Below are 14,293 nucleotides of genomic sequence, written 5' to 3' on the forward strand. Positions count from 1 at the left end.
CTATCTCTTGTGGATGTCTCTGCCTCTGTACTCTCAAATCATCTTTCTGTGCTTAGCCTAAAAGGAAATTCTGTAACCATAGGTCCAAGATAGCTGAGGCCAGGCTTAGAAGCAGCCAGGGCCAATCACAATGGTATTATGATGGAAGAGGCATCCTCAACTAGCCTTTGTACATTGCAGAGCTATTTTACTAGCTGCGTGACTTTATAATGATAGCAGACAAAAGACATCTTTGATCAGGATGAGGTTGTTTATTCCTGCAAATGTTCTCATCATGAGCCAGGCTTTGCTTAGTTGGTTTAGGAAATTGAAAGTCAGAGAGAGACAAAATGAATCTCATTGATAAACACACTGAAGTCAAGGTGGTTTTGAAACAGGAAGCACTCACATTCTTCTTATTAACACAGAGAATGTAGGTCCTGGTAATTCACCTCCTTGGGTTAGTACCCGTGTGCTTGTGGGTGGCTACAAATTCAGGCCCCAAATGTTTAGAGGGACAAGGTCCCTGGGGGCTGGTCCTCTAAACATTAGCCCACTCCACTGAAACACCTGAAGTCTGAATGCAAGCTGCATGCTAAGTCACTTCAGTCATGTCTCACTCTTTGCAACTCTATGGACTGTAGCCTGCCAGGCTCCTCTGTCCATGGATTCTCCAGGCAAGAATACTGGAGTGGGTTGCCATGCCCTCTTCTGGGGGATCTTCCCAATCTAGGGATCAAACCTACATCTCTCAGGTCTCCTGCACTGGCAGGTGGGTTCTTTACCACTAGCGCCACCTGGGAATTTTTTAAAAAGAGAGAATTGTGAATAGTAACAGAAAGTCTTTTCAACGATTTCTGAAATGATATATTTTTAGTGATCTTGAGGTCCTAAATCAACTAAAACTTAGTTGAGTTAAACTCAATACACAACTTCTTTTTATGGAGAACTCTTCTGAAAGTTGGCTATGAATAATTTGGAAGTTCTAATGATTCTGATATCCCATGGATGTGTTCTGATTACCCAGGACAAACCCACGTTACTTACATTGTCCTTGTATAATGATTAAAGGTGTTTTCTTTCAATCAAAAGGGTCCCAGTTTGGGTGACAACTTGTAAGGTTTTTTTTTTTTTAGTAGATCAATGAATGCAAGTTTTGTCTTTTTTAAGTTTGTAATCACTGAAGTGAGTAATCCACATTAAGAAATGGAAGTGGTAGATATATTTGTTTAAAAATAACTATTGCAACATTTGAGGAGTTTTATAAGATGAATTCAAAGGAATCCAACAATAATTTTAAAAAGTCTCTCAGGAAGTTAAGACTCTTCGATAGAAACTGTTGACTCTTTTCTGCCTCAATGCCCTTTCACTTGAGGGATCCACACTTGCCAAAGGCCATCAGATAAAACTGTAACTGTATTTTCTTAAAAAAAAAAAAAAACAGACTTATTTTTTAATCTTACAATGAGCATCTACCACCCTAGCTAAAACAAAAGAGACTCAAATCCCTTGTTCTAGGGAAGGTCCTCAGGAAGTGAGGAGATATAAACAAAATGTTCTGCCATGAAACTATTGTCCCTTGAGCAGTGCCTGATCCAAACAAATAAATAAATGAGTGTATGTCTTCAGCATTAAGTGGATCAACTAGCAGAACTATCAGTCCTGCCACCCAGGCTCATCTCTTTTTCTAGCTCATCACTGGGCTCAGTTTCCAGCTCATTTCTAGGTCAACCACATCCAACATGGGAATGATGAGTGTGTCAGCAGGCTTCCACATCTAGTGCTCTAGGTGCCACTGAGAGGTGTGGAAAAGTGGCTGGCCCATCACATCATCATTGTCTTCATCATCAGTATGACTTCCAGTAATCTGAGTGTCCACCATAGGACAAGAGCTGTTTCAAACACTCTACTTACCTTATACAACCTCATGAGGAGGTACTATTGTAGCCTCCATGTGACAGATGAAGAAACTGAGGCACAAATATAGGCTAAGCACCTTGCCCAAGTTTACACAAGTAGCAAGATGTGGAGTCAGGATTCAAAATGAAGAAATCTGATTCCAGAGCTTGTGCTCCTAACCTTTTTCTCTACCTCCACTCTAATATGAATGACAATCTGGATGGCAAATAGCTATTTCTCCTAACACTGTTTCCCTCTCTAGCTACTTTTCTCCTTCCTTTACAGCAAATTCCTGGAACAACATGACTATAATTGCTTTTTCCAGTTTCCCTTTTGCCATTTCTTCTTGAATCTTCTCCAATCAGGCATTCACCCTAAGTGAAGTGAAATCGCTCAGTCGAGTCCAACTCTTTGCCACCCCATGGACAGTAGCCTGCACCAGGCTCCTCCGTTCATGGGATTTCCTAGGCAAGAGTACTGGAGTGGGTTGCCATTTCCTTCTCCAGGGAATCTTCCCGACCCAGGGATCAAACCCAGGTCTCCCGCATTGATAGACAGACGCTTTACCATCTGAGTCACCAGGGAAGTCCCCAGGCATTCACCCTACCACTCCACTAAAATTGTTCCCTTAAAGTAAGTAATGGTCTCCGTGTTGATAGATCCGATGAGAATTCTCAGTTCTCATCTTCCTTGAGGAGTCAATAGCTAAGAAGCTGATCACTCCCAACTCCTTGAAAACCTCTCTTCACCAGCTGCCAGGGCACCAGTTTCCTTACCTCACTGGCCATTACTCTTCAGCACCTCTTGATATCCCTGATGACATCCTAATACTGGTATGTTTCTGGATGCAGTTTCTGGAATTCCTCTCTTGTCTATCTACACTCTTTTTGATGATCTCATTCAATTTTATAGGCTCCTCTGTCCATGGAATTCTCCAGGCAAGAACACTGGAGTGGGTAGCCATTCCCTTCTCCAGGGGATCTTCCCAACCCAGGGATCAAACCCGGGTCTCCTACATTGCAGGCAGATTCTTCACCCTCTGAGCCATCAGGGAAGCGTTTCTACACTATAGCATTTGTATCTCTAACCTATTTTTTTTCTCCCTTAAACTCCAGGCTCTACTATAATCCAAACATCATATGAAAGTAAGCTCCTGTATGAAACTCAACAAAAATCCCAATGAAATTCATTTCACCTGCCACCTTCTCTATCTTGTGCAACGTGGCATCCACTGCTACCCCCTCACCCAAGCCCTCACCATCTCCTGGCCATATTATTGTAATAGCTTATTAATTGGGCTTCCTGCTTCTACCCTTTTCAGTCTGTTCTCAACATAGCAACCAGAAAGATCCTGTTTAAATGTGAGTCAGATCATGTTACTGCTCTGCTCAAAATAATGCAACAGTTTCTCATTGCACTGTGTGGCAGATTATATTCTCCAAAGAAAATTTATTCTGCAATTGTAATTCCTATCCCACATGCTCTTCTTATGACTTTAGAGAAATGGGATTTGTTTCCTCTCCTTTGAATCTGGACAGGCTTATGACTGTGTGGCAAAAGTGATACAAGTAACTTTCAAGGCCAGATCAGCTTTTGAGTCTTCCCAGATTCGAAGTGTGATAAACATTGGGGAAACATCACAGGACACAGACAAGCCATCTTCACTATGCCCTGTCCAAATTCCTGACCCACACATTCATCATAATGAATGCTTTATGATACTAAGTTTTCAGGTGGCTTGTTACAGAGCAAAGATAACTAGAACATTAGGTAAAACCAAAGTGCTTTGCTTATAATAGCTACAAGGTCTCCCATGATCCAGCTTTGTTATAGCTCTGACCTCATCTCCTACCACTCTCCCACTTCCACCCTAGGCTTCCTGGCCTGCTTGCTATTTTTTAATTACACTAAGCAGGTCCCTGCATTGAGGTCTTTATATTTGTTATTCTCACTGCTTGGAGGTTTCTGCCCATCCCCCCTGTTATCTTCAGATTTAATCTCTCATCTTCTTCAAATTTCCCTTTTCAGTCTTCCCTGATGTGACATCCAGGCTCCAAGATGATGCCAGGGATAGATGCCGCCTTGTATCATGCTATGGCATAGTCCACTCCCACAGTGAATAGACTGGGTCATGTAACCAATAAGTTATGGAAGAAATGACAGAATGTGACTTCCAAGGCTCTGTTACAAAAGACATCTTGGCTTCTTGGGTCACTCACTCTGGGGAAGCCAGTTGCCTTGTCGTGAGGAGACATGAGCAGTTTTATGGAGAGGCCCATATGGTGAGGAACTGACATCTCCTGCCAATAGCCACAAGAGGAAGAGATCTAGGAAGTGGATTCTTCAGTCTATTCAAGCCTTCAGATGACTGCAGCACAGTTGACATTTTGATTGCAAACTCATTAAAGATTCCAACCAAGAACTACCCAGCTAAGCTACTAGTGAATTCTTGACTCACAAAAATTGTGAAATAATAGATGTTTGTTGTTTTAAGCTGCTAAAGCCTGGGATAAATTGTTACTCAGAAAAAGATAGCTAAAGCAGCTTTTTTTGTTGTTTAGTTGCTAAGTCATGACTGAATTTTTGCAACCTCCACAGACTGTAGCCTGCCAGGCTCCTCTGTCCATGGGATTTCCTAGGCAAGAATAGTGGAATGGGTTGTTATTTCCTTCTCCAGGGGATCTTCCTGACCCAGGGATCAAGCCCATGTTTTCTGCATTGGCAGGCAAACTTTACTGCTGAGCCACCAGGGAAGCCCCCCAACAGTTCTGGCTCTCTCTTCCCAATGTTCTCTGTCCCCCTTACCTGGTATATTTTCTCTGCTATGCTTATTACCATTTAATAAACTATATATTTTACTTACTTATCTTTATTACTGACTCCCCTCCTACCCCTCACTGTAATGTTAATCTCTAAGAGGATAGACATTTTTGCCTGTTTTATTCACAGCTAATCTCCTGTACCAGGCAAATAGCCAGAACTCAGCAACTTTGTTTAAAAATGATAAATCTCACATGCCACTCTGTGATCATTTGGTTATGGCTACCTGAAGTCCTGTGTTAGTAAAAAGATTGTCTGAGTTGAGTAGGAAGAAGGCTGCAATCAATTAGTGATGCCTGCTAAGTGTGTAAAGAGTCGTGGAGGCAACATGTTCACCATGCATTTGCCATCCTTGCTCTACCCCTGCATCTTTTCTCCAGGCACAGTTCATACCCAGTTAGCCAGTATCAATGATAACAAAGTTTATGTGTTCTCAGTGCATTCAGAGAAAGCAACTTGCTCTACAATTTAACATCCATAATGTTTAGGAAAATTATTTCTCTCCTAACTCTCCATACAAATGCCAAGATTCAGTCTGTCTGCTGGCTCTTGACTACCTTCTGGGGAGGCAAAGAATAATCTGCTACCATTATCTTTCAACAAACTCTACAAAAAACATAGAATATAACCACTAAGAAATGAAAATTATATGACTTACTGTGGGGGAATTTTAACCTTGAAAACTGTCCAACAATAGAATTCAGAGTTTATACAGGAGTTTGAGAGCAATTTTCAAAATGGATAAAATATTTATGTAGCCCACAAAAATACCACCAACTCTGTTATGAATCGGAGGATGGAATGCCATCTTCGTGAAAACCAAATCTGCAGCATTTATTACGGACCTAATGAACCTCTTTGACATTACTCTCCTATATTCAGTCAAAAATATCTTCTAACCTCTTATTATGTTCTTGATATGGCTTTATGTAAGGTGAATTAAACAGAGTCCCTGCCTCAAACATTTCACATTCTCTTCCTCAAGTAGCATAATTTTCTGACTGGCCCTGTTGACTCCAGTTAGATAGTCAGAACTCAAGGGCCTAAGAGATCACTATGTTTAGCATCAGCTCTTTGTTCCTTATCACATGGAATGCAAGACATTAGTGTTTGCATTAATGCACAGATGCAGGGCTAGAGCAAGGATGGCACATACATGGTGAACATGTTGCCACCACTACTCTTAACACACTTAGCAGGCGTCACTAATTGATTGCAGCCTTCTTCCTACTCAACTCAGTGTCTTTATCACATGGAATGCAAGACGTTAGTGAAACTCCCCCTGGAGTTGCACTCAGCCTGCCCATTTTTAGTTAGTTATCCTCAAATCCAGAACCTTTTTTCTTTCATGAGGCAGAATTTCAGTTCCATCTTCTTAAGTCCAAGTATCACTCTGAAAGGATTCTGGGTACTTTTAAGATAATGACTGTCCAGGTTCCTTCTGGGAAGAGGAGAGAAGTCTGGTATGGGAGGCATCATGGACACTAGGTCTGGTCAAGACCCATCCGCCAGACTGTACCTTGCATGCATCACAGGCATGTGAGGTAGGTCTGGGTAGGGGTTGTGGGTAATGCAATGGACTTCCAACTTATTGGCTGTAAGATAACTTTGGAAGATCCAAGCAGACAGACCTGTTAGGTAGTAAAAAATACAGCCAATAAATTAGTCACTCGGCAGTCCATCATTGTATTGGTGACAGCTTACATGCAGGGACTACAGAACAAGAGAAGAGGATTGCGGATGGAGTTCTAGGGCACATCAACATTTTACATACCTTATCTCATTTGATACTCACTGTAACCACTGTGGTAGGGAGAATGCAGATTGTTTTGATTTTATTTTATAGATGAGAGGTGAGAAGCTCTGGAAGATCGGGTTTCACTCAAGATCTCATGGAAGAAAGGGCCTTGTGGGGCCCCTTCTGCAATATCATGACTCTGTGACATGGCCTTCCAGAGAGAAAGTATTAGTATTATTCAAATCATGTAGTTTTTTCACTTTTGATGATCACTCCGCCATTCCCTCCTTATATATGGGAAAGCAAGAAAAGGTTGCAACAGTTTGATTTCCTTTACATGCTGCAGATGGAACACAGGACTAGAGTCGAAGGATCTTAGATGATTCCCATCACCCTGCCTGTAGCTGACTGCTTTCCATCTCCAAACATATCTCTTTTTTTCCACTAAAATGAGCCAAAGAAATGTAGCTGGAACTCTGATAATTTTTATATTTTTTTGTAACTCAGTTGTTTAGACAAAGATGAACAGATTTAAGCAAAACAAGTTAAAAGTAATTTCTTCTTTGCAAATGCCAAACTTCACCTTTATGTGCCTTGAAATTCCTTGGCAAAACATTGAATTCTGGGGAATCTGAGTTTATTTGAGGAATGTTAGGAGGAAGCAGGATACCTACCCTCCCAGCTCATTGTTAGATTTAGCCATGAGAGGGTTTGCTCTGATTCGCTTGAGGTGCTGTAACTATGAGACACAGCGATGGTTTGAAACCCTCCCTTGTCTACCTGCTGGGAGGAGTAGGGTGTTTGCTTGGCTCTGTTTTAGAGCAACAACCAGGCAGTGGACAAGCAGGTCCTGAATTACAGTGCTTTCTGAGAACCGCATGAGCTTATCCTATCCTCCCAACCTCTAACAAATCTCCAGGAACTTTAAGGAAACAAGACAAGCCTCGGAATGCCCAGTGGGCTGGGTCTTCTTGATGGGGCAATTCCCATGGAAGTGTGATTTAAAAAAGAAAGAGACCTCACGAGCAGAGTAATAAGAACTGTTCTTACCATTACATCAAGCAATTTACCTGGGCACTGTGCTAGCAATGTTATTGCATCATCTCATTGAATATTTGCATTGTTCTAGTAGGAGGTATCATTTCCTCCATTTTACAGATGAATAAACTGATTCTCAGAGATATCATATAGCTTGCTAAGGATCACAAAGATGTTAGGAGGTGGGGCAATGAGCGCCTGACTCCAATATCGGAAGTATGATATGACACCTCTTCTACCCAGGTAGGGACTTTGTCCCTTGGGTAGGGAGTTTATTCCTCATCTACCTGGCTGCTTTCTGGGTCACCCTTCTCTCCTGGACAGGGCTCACACAGTCCTAGATCACACCGTGGTGCTGTGAGGCTGGAGGGCTAGCAACAAACGGAGGCAGGGTCGCCAAATTTAGCAAACAAAAAAACAAGATGCCCAGTTAGGACTGAATTTCAGATAAACAAAAGCAAATATTGCATGGGACATACCTATACTAAAGTTTTTGGGTGGTTCATTTGAAACTGAAGTTTAACTGGGTGCCCTGTGCTGAGTTTGGTAATGTCAGATGGGAGGAGACCATTCCAGGCTTCAACCAGCACAGTGCTGGTCTCTGCACTCCTTCCCAAGCTGGTTCTTCAAACAAACATCCTTCTCCCAAATTTCCCAAATCTCCAGAGACTCAGCCCACTTTTCTTTTTATGGATCCCTCTGCCCAGTCTTGGAGCTTCCCTAATGGCTCATTAGGTAACGAATCCACTTGCAATGCAAGAGACATAGGAGATGTGAGTTCGATCCCTGGGTTAGGAATATCCCCTGGAGGAGGAAATGGCAACCCACTCCAGTATTCTTGCCTGAAGAATCCCGTGGACAGAGGACCCTGGCAGGCTAGGGTCCAGGGGGTTGCAAAGAGCTGGAAATGACTGAAGCAACTGAGCCCTCGCTGCCCAGTCCCAAAGGAAAAAGTTACCTAGAGTTCTCATGGTTCCCAGCTTCCTTTTCTGATCCCCAAAATAAACATGCATGCCCTCTCTTTTTTATGGGTGTTTCATCTAACCATTACAAGAACATGGACAGGGGTGGTAACAGGATTAATAAGCACAGAGACATCATGACGCTTCCAAAATGATTACAAAGCTCTGTTGGTATTTATTTCCTGCTTTCTTGCAGCAACCCTCCCCCCAACTCTTTCTTAGTGGGTTCTAGAAGTCGCCTCGGAGTGGTGCTGGAAATCCCTCAGCCCCACAGCCTCCAGGCTGTATCCTTTCATTTGAAGGGTGAGGCTCATTCATCTGTCACCTCCCTCCCCTGCCCCTTAACCTAAAAAGGGCCACGTTCGGCCTTTGCCCCACATCACTGCACCGAATGGAACTGTAGCCAGAGGGCAGAGGTGCCTACTGCATTGACCTGCCTTCACACCTGAAAATCAGCTGTCTCAGAAAACACTCCTTCCTCTACCTTATTGAGTCCTTCCCTCATGGCTCAGATGGTAAAGAATCCGCCTGCAACGCGGGGGTCCTGGGTTTGATCCCTGGGTCAGGTAGATCCCCTGGAGAAGTGAATGGCTACACACTGCAGTATTCTTACCTGGGAAATCCCATGGACAGAGGAGCCTAGTGGGCTAATAGTCCATGGGTTTCAAAGAGTTGGACACAAATAAGCAACTTCCATTTTCATTTTTCTCTTTAAATCCAGGTAACAGCAAATATGCTCTGCCTTTAAACTTTTCATTCTCTGTGCACCATCATGAGCCTGACTCCCAGCACAGCCAGTATTATTATTACAATGGTTCTGTTTCTCTTGATTTCTAGTGCTCTGGCTCCTCACACTGCTGCCCAGCTGCCATCACCCAGCTGCCTACTGGCTGACTCTGGACCGTAGACTGGGGAGTGAGGAGCTAAGGGGAGATTGTACAATGATTAAAAATTAGCTAAAAAAATTAGCTGGATTTCCCTGGTATTCCACTGGTTAAGAATCTTATTGTCAATGCAGGGGACACGGTTGAATCCTTGGTCTGGGAAGATCCCACATGCTGAGGGATGACTAAGTCCATGCCGCACAAGTACTTAAGCCTACGCATCTAGACCCCAAGCTCTGCAAGAAGAGAAGCCACCGCAATGAGAAGCCTGAGCACCGCGAGAGCAGCCCCTGTTCACCATAACTAGAGAAAGCCTGCAGTGGCAATGAAAACCTAGCATGAAATAAAGTGAAGTGAAGTGAAGTGAAGTAAAGTAAAAGGCGCTCAGTGGTGTCCGATGCTTTGTGACCCCATGGACTACACAGTGCATGGAATTCTCCAGGCCAGAATACTGGAGTGGGTAGCCTTTCCCTTCTCCGGGGGATCTTCCTAACCCAGGATGGAACCCAGGTCTCCACATTGCAGGCGAATTCTTTACCCACTGAGCCACAAGGGAAGCCCCAGAATACTGGAGTGGGTAGCCTATCCCTTCTCCAGAAGATCCCTGACCCAGGGATCTAACCGGGGTCTCCCTCATCATAGGCGGATTCTTTACCAACTGAGCTATCAGGGAAGCCAAACCTAGCATAACCAATAATAATAATAATAATGAAATACAAAATAAATAATTAGCTGACCATAAATTTTTCTCCTTCTCATGCTTCTGGCTTCTCTTTACACTTGAAAGGCTCAGAGCCACTAGGCCCTCATTCCTGCACATCTACGGTGTCTGCAAGTCTGGGTCCCCACCTGACTCCTCTAGTTTCCAACCAGGCCCTGTCGGGATTGACAGCCAGCCCCTCACTGGAGAATACAGGCCTCCCTACGAGAAAGGCAGACGATGAATGGACTCCCGATAAACATATTGCATAAGTAACATATTTATATTACTATAAATTACAGTGTTTAAAAAATGGGTAGTTAAAACAGCTCTACAGGAAATAATTTATTTTTGCTTATGACTGTATATGCCAATCTGAGGAATACTGAAGTATATACATATGGTTATGTTGATGATTCTTACAGGTTGAGAACTGATTTGATTTAGTACTGTAAAATATATAGACATAGTAAAATTGTGTCTTATTAAATTTAAAGGAAATGTTTATTGTTAAATAACCATAAATTTGCTTATTGAATTTAGCTCAAAGTACTTTTAATGTGGTTGCAAATGGACCTACAACCTACCAAATTCTACAGAATCCAGTGTCTCTTCACTTTTGCCAATATATGAGTATACAGGCAAGAAACGTTGACAAATGAACAGAATATGAAACTCTCTCCATCTGCTAAGACTCAGAAGAAAGGAACATGTTTACTAGAATCTAGGTTAAAACACCACAAGCAAAGATAATACTGGTTCTCCTCAATACTCCTAGAAGCAGACTTTTGAGAAAAGTATTGCTTGTGCTCGGAGTTAAGGAGTTGAATCAACATTTGATATCATTGATTATTTTACCTAAAAAGCTATCTTATTGAATAATTTAAGAAATAGCTTTTCTTTCACACCTTTGATAGTCACTTTGGGAAATAAAGCTCCCTAATATATTTATCACAGAAAGATACACGAAATATCAACATGTCCATCAAATAATTATTATATTCATCACATTATAAAGTACATCTTAATGCAGAAAACTTTTCTTTCTTCTTATTTTTGTCAGAAAAATCAGAGAATTTTTGCTCCACTTGACCAAATTTGGCTCGTGTACTTAGAAGCAAACCACAAAACTATGGAGTCACAGATTTTTAAATTTCAAAGTGTCTTGGTGCCATGAGGGATACAGTTCAATCTTTTTACATCATCAGATTTAATTGGAGGAAATGCAGAACAATATTAGCTCACAGAGAGGGTGCTGGAAGCGGGTCACACCTGGCAGAACGTATGTCTAAATTTTGTCTGAATTTGCACGTGAAGAAGCTGAGACCAAAGAGGGGAAATGATCAGGAAAGTCTCCTGGCTGGTGAGTAGAATGGAGGAAGGGAGGGAGGGAGGGAAGAAGGGAGGAAGAAAGGACGGACCTGGGGCAAGATCTTCTGGTTTAGTGTTCTTTCCAGCACTCTCTCCTTACAAAGTGCAAAATGACTGTGAGGGTCCTCTGTATAAGAAGTCCAGAGGGTGCATTAACATATTTTCATGAAAATGATGAAATACGCAATGTTTTTACTTAAAGAAAGAAAAATATATCCATATATGTGACTAGAAGAATATATACCCTGATGTTGATGTTTGGCAGAAATCAACACAATATTGTAAAGCAATTATCCTTCAATTAAAAATAAACTTAATTATAAAAAAAGAAGAATATATACCCTGATGTTAGCTGTAGTCAATATTAACACTAGAATATAAACTACACAAGAGCAGAGTTTTGCCTTTTTGCTCTCTGCTATCTTCATGGAACCCATAACAATTTAGGGCGCAGTTGTTAAGCCTGTTAGGCTACAGTCCATGGGGTCGAAAGAGTCGGACACGACTTTGCAACTAAGGAGAGAGGAGAGAGCTGTTTGATGAATAAGGTGGCTATGTATGCTGGTTAGCTCAGGACAGCCCCATTTATGCCTACCGTCTGGGAGTTGACCCCTTAGTGCTTCTTTCTAAAGTGTCACTCTAAATATTACTAAGTAATATAAATATATTTTTGAATAAGTGATTTATGAAAGATGGAAATATAGATTTGTTATTTTCTTCTATTGGTTTATCTGTATTTTCTAAACATTGTATAATGAACATGTATATTTGTGTAACAGGAAAAACAGATTTTTTTTTAGATTAAAAAAATTTGACTTGATCAAACCAGCTCAACTGTTCAAATACTTAATTATATGAATCATCCTGATAATAGAATAAATATTATAATAAACCTCCAGAACAGAATAAAAACACACAAATATGATTTATATACATAAAGTTAAAATACTCTGAAACACTGGACAAAACTGAAAATTACAATTTTTTTAAACTTCCATCATAGCAGAGTATGGTTTTCAAATCAAGCCATATCTCTGTAAAACTATTTGGCTACTGGGCCCTATAATTGATAAGAGGTTCTTTAAATGTGTTAATTTGCTTAGGTTCTGAAAAATAATGTTTTGTTACTTTTTCTCCAGCGATGTTTTGTCACTATACTGTATTAAGTATGCCCACTTATCTCCATTTTCATGAAAAGGTATGCATTCATAAAAATGTACTGAATAGTTTTAAGAAAACTATGTTAACTCTTTCTTATTCTATCCAACTGAGGAGATAAACATTTTTAAAAAAACAATAAACTTGATATTGCAGGAATACACTTCAAAATTTGGGTGGGGAGTAGAAAAGAATAGGGGATGGGGAATGCTGAGGAAAATAAAAGAGGAAAAGAGGAAGAGCCCACCTCACCCTCTTCCAACAGAGAAACTAAACAGAGCTGGGGAGTAAGAGCTGCAGGTCTTCTCACAGCAAGAAAGACGCCTTTGAGCACTGATGCCCACAACAGTCCTTCCTTCCTGACACTCCCACTTCTTGGCTCCCAGGGTACCATACTCTGACTCTAAAACTCTTCCCACTGGGCTTCTCTTTCACCATCCTTGGGGCTCAGTCCTTAGTATTCTGCTGTGGCTCCCTTCAAAGGCACCTCCCTCACCGTGGTGTTGGCCTCCCACTATATCAAGAAATCTCCATCTCATCGAGCTTCACCCTAAGATTGCCACAAGTTCACTGGCTTTCTGATTCCTTTCCTTGAGATGCACTGCCATCTCTGAAATATAAATGAATAAGCAACTACTATGTGCAAACCGCCATGGGGATGCATTTTAATCTTTTTACATCATCAGAGTTAATTGGAAGAAATGCAGAACAATATCGGCTCACAGAGAAGGAGCTGGAGGTGGACCCCACCTGGGCAGAACGTATGTGCATGGGACCTATTTACTGCTTTCATCACTTGCCTTCATGGGACGGAGCCACATCTGGATCCCATTACAATTATGAAAGGTGCAGGCTTCATGCTTGCTCCAAAGCCCAGCTCTGATTTCACAACCAGCCTGGAGAAGCAGGAGGCAAGTAAATACTTCCTGTTCCATTTGTAATCAACATGCACTTGACATCAATAAACTGGGATAATTACATTATCATTATCATTACCATCATTATTATTGGACACAATTGAGGAGACGTTAATAGAGGTTTCTGCAGGATCCCCTTGGGATAGATAGGGCTAACATTGGAGTAGAGGATGAAGGCGGTGCCATTTGTCTCTTTCCTTAACCAAGGAGATGAGACAATTCTTTAGATGCTCTCAAAAGATTTGAAGGTTTGACCAATGGAATAGTAATTGATCACTTCCATTGTTTCTTCCACACAAAACATCAAGATATCTAGGCCTTGAGCATTTTCTGAGACCCTAGAACATTATAGTAAAGATAAGCAAGTCCAGTCTTTCTCTCTCCCTCTCTTTATTTTATCTTCTATTTGCTATTGAGAAAATGGAAGCCAACAGACTCGTGAGCATGTTACTTCGTGGAACTCAAACTAGAACCCTGGCCTGTCCACTTCCTTAAGAAGAGTTTAACCAGGGGTCCTTCACGTTCAAAGGGCAATTTCCTAACCAGGAATTAGGCTTTCTAATGGCTCAAGGGTCTTCACTTTAGCCCTTAGGCCTTCTATAGTCCATTATCTAATGTAATATAAATATTTGGAAAACAGCTACTTGGCCTCTCCCCTGAATACAGAATTGGGAGGAGTGAACTTTACAGCAGATTAGTTCTGCTATAAACCCTCTGGGTAGTGTGGGCTGTTAGACATTGGCAAGAATTGTGGAGAGACAATTCTTTTGGGAAAAAGAGACAATTCTCTTTTGGGAAAAAAACTCTATATTGGAGAATTATATATA

This window comes from Bos mutus, chromosome 10, assembly GCF_027580195.1.
Source record: "Bos mutus isolate GX-2022 chromosome 10, NWIPB_WYAK_1.1, whole genome shotgun sequence".
NCBI classification, from domain to species: Eukaryota; Metazoa; Chordata; class Mammalia; order Artiodactyla; family Bovidae; genus Bos; species Bos mutus.